Source organism: Elephas maximus, chromosome 8 (assembly GCF_024166365.1).
Source record: "Elephas maximus indicus isolate mEleMax1 chromosome 8, mEleMax1 primary haplotype, whole genome shotgun sequence".
NCBI lineage: Eukaryota > Metazoa > Chordata > Mammalia > Proboscidea > Elephantidae > Elephas > Elephas maximus.
This window is the reverse complement of record NC_064826.1, coordinates 118,338,676-118,352,539: the sequence shown is the minus strand read 5'-3', so window position 1 is coordinate 118,352,539 and position 13,864 is coordinate 118,338,676.

Below are 13,864 nucleotides of genomic sequence, written 5' to 3'. Positions count from 1 at the left end.
GTCAAGCTGAAATCAAATTTACTGCGAGAAACAGAAGGGCATCAAATGAAGTGCTGCAAGAGAAGAGTAGACAGCGTCAGACAATGAACTAGAGTGGCATTTGTAAGGTTAAGTAAACTTTTTACACATTTAGTGGGACAAATAAAGGGCTTGCTTATTTGAGCTCTGCCAACTGAATAAAGGTTATATAATCTGGGTTCTCCAGTTTGATTTACTGTCACCCAAGCGCATTATCTCACTCGACTTCAAAGGCTTCTCCACTGTCCTCACAGTCCTTTTCCAGATGCAACTTCGGTAGCTCCACAGTGTCTGTCAGATTTATTTTCCTTAGTCATTCTACACTCCTCGCAACAATTATTCTGGGCTCAGCCTCACAATGGGAGTTGAAGGAAAGGACACGTTGTAATTTCTGTTCATTCTAGTTTTACGGGGTTTTACACAAGTCATTTCAGCAAGTGTAATGGGACCGTGGTGTAAATGGGTCAAACACTGGCACCACTCCATGGTGAGACCTTAGGCAGCTCACCTACTTCGGCTCACAAACCTGTGTTCTCTTTCCTTATCCTTACTGACCAGGCAGAAGCAACTTGTATTCAATAACTGGTCACTACAGGAAATGAGAAGGCCAGGTCTCCTTACCCCAATTGGGGAAGACTCTGAAGAACCATTCCAACCTCAGACCTCCTGTGAGGGTTGGCCAAGGCCTTTTTGTGATTAAATTGCAGCCTAACTTCTTCCTCTGCCCAATCCTATTTTCCCTCCTTCCCCTACACATGTTGATCCTGAGGACACTCCCCCAAAAGCTTCCTGTACATTGATCTCTAGCCCAGAGTCTGTCTTCAAGAAGCACCTGATCTATAACAGCAGAATAAATGCTGACATGCCTCTAACCACAGGGCCCCTAGAACTTCCCCATCAATGCAGCCCCTGATCTTTTGCAGGCTTTGTCTCCCACTTTGAGGCAGACATACGTACTATTAGGACATCTGGGGTATTGCCAGCTCTGCTCACCAGATTCAATTGGCATGATTAATGCAAAAGAGAAGAATGGTGTTCCATGGCTATGTCAAGATTGCTCCAAACCATGTTATGATGGAAAGCAGAGCAACCGGCAAAGCCGTGAGTCAAGCTTTACTGGGTGTAGCCCTCCAAATTTTCTCTGATTTCTCTGACTCCAGGGAATATTTGAAAAAACAAAAGCATTCACCACTTCAGTAGCTACCTAGCTACTTACCAAATGCGGGAGACTTTCTTGATTTTCTTCAGTAAAAATAGCCACATCTTGTCCTACAAATGTGATCATCATCACCACCATATGGAGCCTGCCTTCATATGTTGTCTCTCCACCACACCTCTGGCACTGTCACCTCATTAAGTTTGGCTTAATTTATTCTCGTTCTCCATGACTCCACTGGTGTTTGCACTAGCACAACAGGCCAAGTTAAATTGGTGTGGTGTGCAAATCATCATCCCTGCGTTTCTCAAGCCTTTTACTAGGACACTAACTAGGCTAAAAGACTTCTTTAAAGTGTTGAAAAGCAGTTACTTTGAGGACTAAGGTGCACCTGGCCCAAGCCATGTTGTTTTCAATTGCCTCATATGTATGAGAAAGCTGGATAATGAATAAGGAAGCCTGAAGAAAAAAGGATGCCTTTAAATTATGGTGTTGGTGAAGAATATCAAATATACCATGGATTACCAGAAGAACAAACAAGTTTGTCTTGAAAGAAGTACAGCCAGAGTGCTTCTTGGAAGCAAGGATGGTGAGATTTCATCTCACATACTTTGGACATGTTATCAGGAGGGACCAGCCCCTGGAGAAAGACATCATGCTTGGTAAAGTAGAGGACCAGTGAAAAAGAGGAAGACCCTTGAAGAGATGGATTGACACAGTGGCTGCAACAATGGGCTCAAACATAGCAACAATTGTGAGGATGGCACAGGACCGGACAGTGTTTCATTCTGTTGTACATAGGGTTGTTAGGAGTCAGGACAGTCTCGGCAGCACCTAAGAACAACAATCTTTTATATTTCCTCAGTTGTATTGAGCGATATACAATGGAATGTTGTGAGCTATGCACAATGGAAGGAGAAGCTGCCTGGTCCTGCCCAATCTCCATGATTGGTTGAGGATCGGAGTGTATGGTCCATCGGACTTTCGTTCATGATTTTCAAAAGCTGATCACCAGGCCTTTCTTCCTAGTCCATTTTAGTCTGGAAGCTCTGCTAAAACCTGTTAGCATCATAGCAACATGCAAGTCTCTGATGAGGGATGGGTGGAGGCTACGTGTGAGGTGCACTGGCTAAGAATCAAACACTGGTCTGCCATATGTAAGGTGGTGGGGAAGCTACAGCGATTCTGGAAGTCAGCCTTCTCAGGCAGAAAGCAGAGTAAGGGTAAAGTTTGAATCTGGAGAAGCAAATGGAAAATATGTAGGACATGAAACTTGCTTTTGTCCCCAACTTGACTACAAGCAGAGATGCAGCTCAGTTTCACCTCTATCTCAAACCCCAGTGGAATAGTGGTTAAGAGCTAAGGCTGCTAACCAAGAGATCGACAGTTTGAATCTACCAGATGCTCCTTGGAAACTCTATGGGGCAGTTCTACTCTATCCTGTAGTTTCGCTATGAGTTGGAATCAACTTCACAGCAGTGGGTTTGGTTTTGGTTTCTTAACTCAGTAGGCTTAATTCGCAGGGGTATCTGGAAAAGAAGAATCAGAGCAGAATAAAAAGAGTCCTTCAAAATTAAAAAAATATAACTACAGAATTAAAAAAATCATAACAAAACTGGCACAAAATGTATACACATGAAGACCAAGATGAAAAACTGGATGTACTTAAGGTATTTGCCAAATTATTGGTCGTGCTGATGTAAGAAAATGCTATTGAGTTTTTATAGTTAGGTAAGGAGCCCTTGGTGGTGCAGTGGTTAAGTGTAGGGCTACAAGCCAAAAGGTTAGCAGTTTGAATCCACCAGCCACTCCTTGGAAAGCCTATGGGGCAGTTTTACTCCGTCGTATAGGGTCTCTATGAATTGGAATTGACTTGACAGCAATAGTTTTTGATAACAAAAAAATTTGTTGAACTCTCTTATGAGATCTAATAGGTTATCTGTAGATATCCTTGGATTATCTATGCAAACATTCATATTGTTGGCTAATAATGACAAATTTCCAATCTTACATTTCTTGTTTTTCTTGTTTTAACCTGCTTTTAGGGCGTCTGCTGGTAACCAAAATGTTGGCAGTTCAAATCCACCAGCTGCTCCTTGGAAACTGTTATGGGGGCAGTTCTACTTTGTCCTATAGGGTCGCTATGAGTCTGAATCAACTTGCCAGCAACAAGTTTGGTTTTGGTTTTAGGAGTGAGATAAATATTAAATATTGAAACAGAGACCTGAAGGAAAGTTAGAAGAAAATGTAGTTCAAAGGGGAAGATTTGAAAATAAGATATGAAGTGAGTAATAATCAGCAGACTGATTGTTTTTAAAGCCATACGGACCCATACGTAAAGTAGAGAGAAGAGAGAGACCAGCACAGAGCCCTGGAGCTCTCCATTAGTTCACAGAGGGGTGATCAGTAGGACCGGCAAAGAAGGCTGACAGGAGCAGCAGTGAGGCAGAAAAAGTCCTGGAATCCAAATAAAGGAGTCTGACAGGAGCAGCAGAAAGGCAGCATGGAGTCCTGGAATCCAAATTAAGGAAGTGCTTCATGCAGAAACAAGAGCAAACCTTTCTACCCTGTTCTGACCGCTATTGTTGTTGTTGTTCTTAGGTGCCATCTAGTCGGTTCTAACTCATAGCAACCTTATGCACAACAGAACAAAACACTACCCGGTCCTGAGCCATCCTTACAATCGTTGTTATGACTGAGCTCATTGTTGCAGCCACTGTGTCAATACACCTTGTTGAGGGTCTTCCTCTTTTCCACTGACCCTGTCCTCTCCCAAGCATGATGTCCTTCTCCAGGGACTGATCTCCCCTGACAATATGTCCAAAGTATGTAAGATGCAGTCTCGCCATCTTTGCTTCTAAGGAGCGTTCTGGTTGTACTTCTTCTAAGACAAATTTGTTTGTTCTTTTGGCAGTCCATGGAATATTCAATATTCTTCACCAACACCACGATTCAAAGGCATCAGTTCTTTTTCGGTTTTCCTTATTCATTGTCCAGCTTTTACATGCATATGATGCAATTGAACATATCATGGCTTGGGTCAAGTGCACCTTAGTCTTCAAGGTGGCATCTTTATTTGCTCTTCAACACTTTAAAGAGGTCCTTTGCAGCAGATTCACCCAATGCAATGAGTCTTTTGATTTCTTGACTGCTGCTTCCATGGGTGTTGATTGTGGATCCAAGTAAGATGAAATCCTTGACAACTTCAATCTTTTCTCCATTTATCATGATGCTGCTCATTGGTCCAGTTGTGAGGATTTTTGTTTTCTTTATGTTGAGGTGTGATCCATACAGAAGGCTGTGATATTTGATCTTCATTAGTAAATGCTTCAAGTCTTCTTCACTTTCAGCAAGCAAGGTTGTGTCATCTGCATAACGCAGGTTGTTAATGAGTCTTCCTCCAATCCTGATGCCCCGTTCTTCTTCATATAGTCCAGCTTCTGGCATTATTTGCTCAGCATACAGATTGAATAGGTATGGTGAAAGAATACAACCCTGACGCACATCTTTCCTGACTTTAAACCAATCAGTATCCCCTTGTTCTGTCTGAACAATTGCCTATTGGTCTATGTAAAGATTCCTCATGGGCACAATTAAGATAAGTCAATTAGATTATATTCTATTTTTCACGACTTTTAGCTCTCTCTTTCATAATTTTCTTTTTCTTATTCTATTTTGAATAATTTCTTCAGAGCTATCTTTTAGTTCACTTATTCATTTAGTCTGCTACTTTATCCATCTATTAATGGTTTTTGTTCATGAACATATTATTTTTTTCATTTTTAAAATTTTCTAAAGATTCTGTTATTTTTCAATCTAAAAGTTCATTTCCCATAGTGTTCTATTCAATTTTTATGTTTTCTATTCTATTTTTGGGAAATGCTGGTGCCGTAATTGTTAAGAGATATGGCTGCTAACCAAAAGGTCGGCAGTTTGACTCCACTAGGCACTTCTTGGAAACCCTATGGGGCAGTTCTACTCTGTCCTTTAGGGTTACTGTGAGTCAGAATTAACTCGATGGCAGTAGGTTTGTATATATATATATTTTTTAGTTATATTTTTAAAATGTGTATAACTATTGAAAATGTGTTTTGAGATTATTATAACAATTATTAAAAACCTATCGCCATCAAGTTGATTCCAACTCATAACAACCCTATAGGGTAGAGTAGAACTGCCCCATAGGATTTCCAAGGAGTGACTGGTGGATTCAAACCGTCAATCTTTTGGTTAGTAGCCGAACGCTTAACCACCTCACCACCAAGGATCCATAACAATTATTAGTAGCTGTTATTATTTTTTTATTCTATATTACTTAATACTGTCTAGTAATTATGATTAGTTGTATATTTGCCTCTCTCTTGGAACTGAATATAGTTCCAAGAAATGGCATTTTTGCTGAGAATTGTGAACATCCTTAGTTGTGGAGAAGTCTATAGAAAAAATTTTTTTATTACTTTTGCCAGCACCAATGATTTTCACTTATCTGAGACCAGTTACAGTGACAACTCCTTGCTTTATATCTTCACTGCATTTAAGAAATATCAATTGGAATCCCACAATGCATGGCACATATTTGAGGTGTCAGATTCTCAGGTTAACAATTTCTATCATGTCTTCTATCTAGGATTCCAGGAAGAATTTAATGTTCCTGGCAATTCCCTTAGTCTGGTGGGTGGAGCTTTGCTTGCCCTCCTTTTCACTCAGGGAAAGTTTTTCTTATCTCAGTTTGCAGTCCCCCCTCATGCCTTCTCTTCTTTGGGGGCGCTTACATACCATTTCAGTAGCTCTGTTCCCCTGGAGTGTTAGCCAGGGCTTATCCCTGAAGATTTAAAGTTTTTTTTTCCCCTTAGTGTCTACTGAATGGGGAGTCTCCTTTCTTTCCTTTGCACCTGTGTACTATTGCTTATTTTACTGTATTTGTTTCTAGCTTTTTGTCATGTTTGGAGTGGTACGGGGCTCAGTTAAGCATGCTGTTGGGAGTCCTGTCAACCAAACTAAGTTCCTCTTTAGTGGAACTTGGCTATGTTATTTGGGATAATAGTTTTCTTTGTGAAGAAATGAAGGTTAACTACCTGTCTGAGCTCAAAGGAATAATGGAAAATTGGGAGAAGGGGAGGTGAATCCAGAAATGTGTTTAGTGAAGATCAAAGTGCAGCATGTTTGAGAATTTGCACATCTTTTTCCATAACAGCAAATATTCCCCAGATGAGAAAATGCTCACAATTTATCATTTGGGAACACTGCTTTCAATTTTGATAAGTGCCCAGATAACATAAAATTATTTAGGTATAGTCTATTGAAAAATTCCTTGAAAGTATTTTTCATATTGAGGGAGAAAAAAATAAAGTAGGCTGATAGATAAATTAGAAACAAACAAAAACAAAACAAAACAAACAAAAAAAAAACACAGTGTCTTGGAAGTCCTAGTGTACCATTTTCCTACTTGTAGTAATGGACCTCTTTGAGTGAGCCGATTCCACTCTGTAAGGCGTGTTAAGGACAAGGGTCTTGGGTCAGATGTGCAGCCCCAGGGCCTGTTATGGAAACACATTGTATAATCGCAGTGATTGTTCCAATGTTAGATATTTTCTACCAACTATGTCCATTGAAATCCTCTCCAACACTTCTCTCCTTAAGTGCACTCTTAGGAGACAGCAAGTGCCTCTGGGTGCTTGGCTCCAACCTAACGGGCCCCCAGATGCCATGGGTCCTGAATTTGTTCCTTTGAATCTCTGAGAACCTTGGTGTCAAAATAAAAAGTCAGTGTTTCTGCCTGAGCTAATGTGAATCGGTCTCCTGCTGTACTTATGAAAGACTGACTAGTGTACACTTTGGAGACCATCTACATCTACCTGTATGGTGCAAACTATTTCTCCACCAGAATATTCTCTTACAATGGACTCATGTATAGGAAGCCAATATAAAAACAGATAAAAATGGAGTTGCTGGGGCTGGGTTGGGGAGTTGGGTTGAGGTCCTATCAAGCTGCTCCCCCTCCCTCTCCCTTTCTTTGGGTTTCCTGGTGTCTGTGCACCACCTTGTAAACCACTGATGTAGTTCACTGCCCACTTGCCTTCCTTCCTCCCTGAGGTTTGTAGATGTGCAGGAACAGAGAAGGGCATGAGTGTGCCCAATGCCATTATCACCGCAGATGACGACAGAGCTGAAATTTGAAACTAGTTTCATGCCTCTTTTCATTCCTCTTTCATTTTTCTCAAGTTGCATTTCAGTAACACCTTATCAGTTTCTGACCTTTGGACAAGACTTGAGTTCCTGGTGCCCTGGTGGCACAATGATTAAGCATTTGGCTGTGGTTCAAATCGTCCTTGGAACCCTTATGGGGCAGTTCTACTCTGTCCTATAGGGCCTCTATGAGTCGGAATGGACTTGATGGCAATGGGCTTTTTTTTTTTCCCTTCACTGACATAAAACAGCCCAGCAAAACCCATGTTCGGATGGATTTGAGAGAAATTTTATAGAAGAGGAAGGCATGTATATCACTGATTCTATTTTTTCCCCCTTTTCTAGAATAGGAGCTTTTGTTTATAGAAACTTTGAATAATAATTTATATCCTTATGGTAATTTCTAATACATACAATCCTGGGTGCACACAACCACGTAGGCAAATAAAATATTAATTCCCTCATTTTAGATGATACAATGGTTATATAGTGCTGCTATAACAGAAATATCACAAGTCGGTGGCTTTAACAAACAGAATTTTTTTTTTTTTCTCGCTATTTAGGGGCTAGAAGTTTGAATTCAGGGTGCAAGATCTAGGGAAGACTTTTCATCTGTGTTGGCTCTAGGGAAGGTCCTTGTCTCTTTTCAGCTTCCGTTCATCTGAGTGGCAGCTGTCTTTTCCCTCTCTGCTTGCTTGCTTCCTTGTTTAATCTGTTTTTTTTTTTAATACTTCGAAAGAGATTGATTTAAGACAGACCCTGCACTAAAATTGCCTCATTAAGATTACAAAGAAAACCCATTCCTATATGGGTTTATAACCACAGGTATAGGGGTTAAGATTTACAACACATATTTTTGAGGGACACAATTCACTCCATAACAGAGGATTTTAGGATTACAAGGAGAGGCAGAGAGACAGCAGCTTATACTGAAAAGACAAAATAAACCCCTACAAGAAAGAATTTTGTGGTCTGTCAGTATTATCTTCATGGGAAAGAAGATGGGAGAGGTATTTCCCTGAGTCAGAGAATTTCAGGAAATTTCAGACTGCCTTCTGTATGTTGGTGTACCCAGATCCTCATTAGCAAGTCTGGCCTGAATCGGGCCACATCATCTGCACTTTAATAAGCTTCATAGATGTTTCTGATGTCCAGACAAACTCAGGAGCCTGGAGAATGCTCACACTTGTGTTTACTCTTGCATGAAGGCAAAGAATGAACACTAGAACAAGTTGGGCCTCCAGACCTCAAAACTCCATTCATGTCCTTTCTGAAAAATGAATAGCTCTTTTAGCCAGTTGTAACATTGTCACAAGCAGATGCCTCTACTTAATGCCCGTATTCATCTTTTTGTTTCATGAAAGTTGAGAAGAAAGTATATGATTAAACTGGAAGTGAGCAGAGTGTGAGAAAACGGCACCGAGCCAGAAGCAACACATATGTCTTCCTCACACCCACTTTGCGGACCAGTGACCTGTGAGCTCAGCTGAAATAATAAGGTTATGAGTGGGTCCTCCGGAAAGACGTGCCCCTCCTCTGACCTCCTCCAAGTAGAACAACTAAGAATTTCATGCCCTGTGTTAGAAGATGATCTGCATGTACTTTGGAAACCTACCAAGTCATTGCATTAGAGAAGAAGATACAAACCATTTATTTAACCCATATTTCCTGACAATAACACTTTATCATACTCTAAGAACAAAAGTAAGGAGAGAAGAAAAGAAGTTTCAGTTCCTACCTCCAGAAGTTCAGCTTAAATGATAAAGACCCGAATAATGAAAACACAAGGTGTTAAGTGCCACAGATGGGGTAGCATTGGGTTTACAGAGAACATGGGAGAAAGATAGTCTGGTTATATCTGGGGGAGCCAGTGATGACATCAGAGAAGAGTTGCCTGTGCTGGATCTTGGTGGACAAAGAAGGGTTCTCTAGGCATTTTAGGGACGGGCAGGCATTGCACACACAAGGAAGAGTGTAAAGAAAATGTAGAAGCAAGAAGGAGAATGACATGTTTTTAACAATGTAGAATGTTGGGTGTACCTGGAGAACAATATGCAGAGAACCGATTAGCTTGTGATAACTCAACTTGATTAGAATTCTTTCTACTGCTTCAGCCAGTTCCTGCCAGAACCCCACATTCCCTCAGAGAGAACTATTTCAGCTCCCCAGTTGTGACCTGTTCTCTCTTTAGCCTCTGGGCATTTGCATATACTACTTTTTGACAGGAACTCGCCTCTGCCTTACCAGCCACAAGCCCACCCACCCAGTAATGTTTCTCCCTGGTTTTCTCCTATGTGTTCTTTGCATGTCCATATTCTTGTCCAGTTTACTTAATCATATTCTCAAGGGCCTGTGAATTCCTTGAAATTAAAGGCCAACTTCCTTTCATCGTTTGGTTTCCAGTGCCTGATTCAGTGCATGGCTGTAATAGCTTCTGGGTAAATGTTTGTAGAATGTATGCAAAAGGAATGAAGGAAAAAAGTTAAGCAATCTTTGAAAGATTAAGTGATAAAGCCTTGGTTTATTCTTCCAAGTAATTCTTATAGAGCCTGTTCATCTGCTGTAGAACCTTAACCAAGTATGTGGACGTGATGCGATGAGGCTTCTCTGTGGCTCACTTTGAATTTTTGTACTTCAGTACTGCCTACCCCCAATTTACCATTGTTATACCTTATTGAACATTTGGGAGTGCTCAATATTTTGTCTATGGAGTCCAGTAGCCTTAACTATCTGTGTCCTGTGTTCTTTTTTTTTTTTTTTCCGAACTAGCACACAGTGTCATTTCATCAGATAAAGCCCACACTTTCTCATCCATATCAAAAATAATTTGACAAGCACATGCTCAGCCCAGCTAAGATGGGCAGTTTCAGTCTTTGTGCTCTATGCCACCCATGACACTTGGGCATGTCTGAAACTGCTCAAAAATACCTATCTATATGGACATGGTAGATTGAAAGAGCCTCGAGCTTATGCCATTCCGGAAGTCCACTTGTAGTGGAGTGCCATCTTAAGCCTGAGTCATGTACTTGCTCATGGGAAATCAGTGAAGGAGTGTCTGGTGTGGAAGAGCTATTTTGAGACTGAGGAATTTAGAGCATTCATATATGATTCAATTTTCCCTATGTTATCTTCAACCGAATGGAAGAGCTGAGTCAGAGAACTGGTGCAGAATTAGAAAAGAAAACAACAACAACAAAAAAGAACTGGAAGTATTTTGTGTCCACTGACACAACTAAAATATTTTTGAAGATATTGTTGGCCTGAATAATCCCAAAACATGCTCTGCTCAGCTCTTCTTCACTTAATTCTCAACTTCATATGTACTGCAAAGGAAATGTTATCATCATGTTCCTGAATCAAGTACAAACAACTGTTCTGTTTTAGAAGCTTTTGTATTGCACCGTGTTCTACAGTCCAATCAACTTGGATGAAAGATGGCAATAATGCAATATTTTCGTAAACTCTTTCTTGTTTGAATTAATGAAGGGTAATTAAAACAAAGTGGATCAGCAGAAGCCCATCATGTCCTGTTTGACTATGAACTTTCATAAGCCAAGCATATCAGACCCTGTAGCTTGAGAGAAATATTGTTCTCTACTTGATGGATTGAATCATAAAGTCAGTATACCCCCAAACTACCTATCTGATTAATGCTACTTCAGCCTTCTTTTTAAAACTGTCTCTGCTGAACTATAATCTGATAATATGTCACATGTAGTTTAAGAATGTATCACATAGAATATTTCCACATTCTTTCTAATAAAATTGCTATGAAGGGTATCATCCAATACCACTTTACTTACAGAACCATCCAAAATCTACTCAGCACTCTTGGCCCGGAAATTTTTTCTGCTTGGTTTGATGCCTCCTACTCAGCCAGTGAAACCCTGGTGGCGCAGTGGTTAATAGCTACGGCTGCTAACCAAAAGGCTGCGAACCCACAAGGCTCTCCTTGGAAAGCCTATGGGCAGTTCTACTGTGTCCTATAGGATCGCTATGAGTCAGAATTGACACTACGGCAATGGGTTGGGTTGGGTTACTCAGCCAGCATTTATTAAGGTGCATTTAGCTTATTAGTTCTGTGAGAGCTTTAAAGATGCTGCTTAAAACAAAAACAAAACAATGATATTTTTCCTCCCAGAAAGAATTCAAACCTAAAAGCCCATGCATTATGTGCTTGTTCAGAAAACAGTCAGGGACTTCAAAGTTCTCTAGTTTAAAAAATTAGAATTTTGTTTTAAATGTAAGGACCATCTTAAATGTCATGGTTAATTTCATTCATTCACTCATTCGATAAACATTTAATGATGTGTCTCTCCACTGCTTACAAAGTCTAGGAGTTCTTCAGAGCGGTGTTCCATGATGAGGATCACCTTCTGTCTAGCCTCATTTCCAGCCACATTTCCCCACATCCTTGGCTCTCTCCACACTACGTACCTCCATAGCTTTGCTCATGTTGGCACCTCCGCACCTTTTCCCTGTCTATTTATCCTTCTAGGACAACTGTAAACATCACTTCTAAAGGTTCCCCTCTCTTGTACCTTATGTGGGACTAACTGGTTGCTCATTAATCTCACGGAGCTTGTTCCACACCATTGAAGTGCACTCCCCGTATTGAAATAATGCTGCCACTGACACAATACTCCCATGTTTAAATGATTGACCTTGGAAGGGAGAGGCTTCACCTTCCTTGTTTCCCCCCCGTCTGTACTAAGCACAGCTCACGCCTGAAAAGCTTTCAGTATATACGTACTTGATTCAACTATCTACGTACTACTGCAACTCTATGGCAAAGAGTCCCCAGCCATGTAGACAGAACACACTGGTACTTAGAACATTTCTGTCTAGCCAGGCTCCAGGAGTTCCACCTTGAGTTCACGAGCATCTGTGTCCCTGGAGAGGAGTCTGCCAGGGCTCAGAGGACCTACTGGGAAGAGAAGAAGGTGATGTGGATTGAAAGTCACTTAGAAGAAGGACAAGTGATGGAGAAACAGGAAAAAGACTGAGTAGGGAGGAACGACCTGACATTGTTCTCCATTCACTCAGCCCAAGGCCTTTTGATCATGGCTTTGAAGCATTGGGAAAACAGCCAGCAATCTGGCGGCCTGTGTTTTCTCTGGGACCTGGGGAGGAATAGGCAGTATAAGCCGCAAGAGAATCAGAATCCTGAATGGAAGCCTCTCATCCTATTCTTCCCTTGCTAGACAGGTTGGAGAAATGCAATTATTAGGACAGGGGAGAGCAAGATCTGTCAGCCTGCTTGAAATTACCCTGATGGTGATGGTGTTCAATTGAAGACATTCCAAACCAACCCTGTAGTTAATGCTGTATGCTGTTGCTTACATGTGCTAATACAATCTTTCCAACTCTACATTCGCCTGAGGTTTGCATGGGCAGGAACATATTGTGCTACTACACCATCGGGGCCTTAGGGCCAGTGGCACGAGGTTAGAGATGGATAAGCCAGGTGTCCAAGAACACAGAGGGAGGAAGGTTTCAGCCTGATTGGGAACCACAAAGAACTAGGATGCTGACTATTCATGGCCAGAAATTGTCTAATCATTTTTTACAGGGCCTTTTACAGGTACTGACTACCTACTATGAAAGGTCCTGTACAAGAAAGATGATTTGGGAAGAAAAGGTGAAATGAGAGGTAGAGTGCCGTTTAAGCTGAGGCCTCCCATGATGAGATGTGTGTGGGGATGAGGTAAGGCAACCAGGGTTCCCTCAGCTTACTGAGTTGCACTAAATGATTCTTGTCAGGCTTCAGACCCAAGCAAGGAACTGGATGTAACCACAGGACCAGGAATGCTGAAAGGAAATTGCTGGTCTCTAGAGAATTAGGGAACCTATTTCATTATTTCATAGGCATTCGATGTACAAAAAGAAATCAAACCAAAAAAAAAAAAAAAAAAAAACCCAAACCTATTGCCGTTGAGTCAATTGCGACTCCTAGTGACCTTATAGAGCAGAGTAGAACTGTCCTTTATGGTTTCCAAGGAGCTCCTGGTAAATTTGAACTGCCGAGCTTTTGGTTAGCACCGAACTCTTAACCACTATGCCACCAGGTTTTCCATAAAGAGAAATCAGATGGTACCTTTTTTAGAAGGCTTGAATTCACATTGGAGTCTGAAGAAATGATCCTGCCAGTCCAATTTTCCAGCCTCAGAATTAAAACACCTCACTTCCTTGAGATCGTAAAGGAAAGACTTGTTTCCAGAAGACAGAAACTTTCCTTGTTAAATGTCCACAGCTATTTTAATCACTTTGCAATCATAAAATACAGAACATCACAAGAATACTGTAACCTCTGTTCTATGAAGCAGGGTCACTCTTCAGAGAAAGGAAGAGGGAAACAAGTTGACACTTAATCTAACAACTATTGTGCACTCTACGACACATTAGCTATTTATGTGACTTAGTTCTATTAGTTCACAAAGAAACCCCTGTCATAGATATAATCGTCTTGCAGTCACAGATAACAGGACTGAGAGGTGACAGAGA